Raw genomic sequence first — 2728 nt, forward strand, 5'->3', positions numbered from 1 at the left:
AAAACATTGCATCCCTTGTTAATGTTGTTAACGTACTATATTAACCACAGGTCATAATAATAATCCATAACTGAAGATAATATATGGCAACACCATAAAAATTCATATTTAGATACTGTGTTACATACTACTTGTCTGACAAGGTATTTTCCTTATTAGATACAAATATAATTTAGACTTTAAAACATCAATGTTTTCTTAAAACAATCAATAGTAATAATAATAATATGGCAAAATAATCTTAATAATAACACTGAAGGAACATCACTCAAAATTCTTTGTTAACTGAATGTTCTAGAGATTTTCAGAGTTATAACATACCACTTCATCCACATGACTTTCCTGGGAAGAATTAACATTCTAGTCATAGAAAATGTCAGCACTCTAGCTCGTACAATCAAGACGGATCTTTCTTTGATGTTCTTTGCAAATGGCCTTCCCACATGCACAGTAAGTAGTGATCATCCTTCTTTTACACCATTTGCAGTAGTGGCACATCTTCCTTGGTCCTTCTTATTTTCCAAAGTCAACAGTGGCTTGTTCTTTTTCTCCTAAGGCTCCCAAGATTGAAGACTTAGTTTACTGTTCATCCTGGGAATTCAAAGATGCTCACATTGCCATGGTTCAGCAAATTGCTGCTGCAGCTTCAACATGAAATTTAGTCTTGTCAATGGTTTTTGCTGCCTTCTATACATATTGTGACTGTAGACAATGAAGGAATTGATGCCCCCAATATTTATCACGTTGTAGGAGTAGCATAATGGCCATCTCTTGGTTTTTCTAGGTGTGTCCATGTGTTGACTCATTTGATCTAGACAGTCAACTCCAACCTTTTGTGGTGTTATATACTTTGATCATCTCTGGTTTCTTAGTAGCAGGATCGATAGCAGTAGAATGGTGCATCCAGGAAATGAGGATTACTATTTTATTATCCTTTGGCTTGTATGACACCAGTGTTTTATCTTCATCAAAGAGAAATAAGGAGGATTCAGTTCTTTGATCTTGAAACTTAAGGTCTGTCACTTCTTCCATTTCCTTTCATGGTAGCTACTACAGTCAGTCGCTTTTCTGATGGTAGGTTTTGAACCAGTTGTCCATAATGATGTTCCTGTTGCGCCCCTTTACACAATCAGTGAGCTGATCAACAAAAAAATCAGCAGTGCTTACATTTGGTGGGGTAGTTTCTTTTCCTAGATTGGTCAAGCATCGATCATGTACTTTGATCCACTATCATAATAATTTTAATGCCATATTTGTTAGGTTTCAAAGGAATATACATTCTAAAAGGCCATTTCCCCTGAAAGCCTACTAGCTGTTCATCTATTGTGAGGTACATGCCTGATTTGTAATTGCCTCTACAGTTTGTTGTCAACATTTCCCAAATCTTAGAAATAGTTGCAAGTTTGTTTCCTTCTTTCCTTTGGTCCCACATATCCTTATCATCAAATCTTAAACAATTAATCAAGAAACAGAATCTTCTCTCAGAAATTGTTGCTCTTTATCTTTCACCAGAAAATGTTGTGTCAAACATGATTTTTGAGTTGAGATGGTTATCATTTAGAGCTGCATTTAGTATCAACAATCTGAGTAGAGATTTAAGTTCTTCCATCGTGACATCTTGAAGACTGGCATCAGACGATTTCTTATAATTAACCCACTAGCGTGCAATTTCTTCATTGGTATGAATCAAAACTTCATGCAAATCAAGTGTGAAAAATTTCTTGAAAGCGTCCACTGGTTCTGACACCAGTTGCATTTGGTGTGGGACCCAGCGTGATGTGAACAACATTTTTTTTGCATAATTTTTCCATCTAAACGGAAGCACTCACTAGATTTTCCACTTAAAACCATTCTTTCCAGCAATTTCTTCTTTATCTTGTAATTTAATTATGTGAGGTTTTCCTGTATTATCTCCAGTTGGCACTCTTCTTCCACTCCAGTATCAATGTTTCTTTCAGCTGATAGCTCACCACTACTCTCATGTGTAGATCTTGTTATCTTCCCTATTTCTGCAGGTAATTTGACTCTCAGAAGAAAATCCATTTACCGAGCTCAATAGCTGCAGTCACTTAAGAAGTGCGGCCAGTATCCAGTATTCGGGAGATAGTAGGTTCAAACCCCACTGTTGGCAGCCCTGAAAATGGTTTTCTGTGGTTTCCCATTTTCACACCAGGCAAATACTGGGGCTGTACCTTAATTAAGGCCATGGCCGCTTCCTTCCCGGTCCTAGCCCTTTCCTGTCCCATCGTCGCCATAAGACATATCTGTGTCGGTGCGATGTAAAGTTTATAGAAAAAAATCCATTTTGATTGTTTTCTTGATCACTTTCATTTTTATCTTGCTTTCTTCCTCTCCTCTTTTTAACTTCATTCTCACTACTGACCAATGTCTCTTCCTCCTCTTCTTTAACACTGTCCGTTTCCGGACTTCCCATCGTACTCTTCGGAAGCTTTCCTGGCCTTCCTCTTTGCTTTCGCTTACTTTCCAATTTACGAAGACGTACTAATACTCTCTCTTCTTTGTGCTCTGAATCAGAATGATCAGGCATGTATTCTGGGTCTTTATCGTTGTCGTATCCATCACCGTGACCAAAATCCGCTTCCAGTACATCATTTTCTCCTTTGTTGTCAGATAAAAGCAAATCCAAAATATCATCCTCTGCATGTGTCTGATGGTTCATTGTTTTACCCCTAAAAGAATAAAAGACCAAATCTGCGTAATGGTGATG

This window comes from Anabrus simplex, chromosome 8 (genome assembly GCF_040414725.1).
Source record: "Anabrus simplex isolate iqAnaSimp1 chromosome 8, ASM4041472v1, whole genome shotgun sequence".
NCBI classification, from domain to species: Eukaryota; Metazoa; Arthropoda; class Insecta; order Orthoptera; family Tettigoniidae; genus Anabrus; species Anabrus simplex.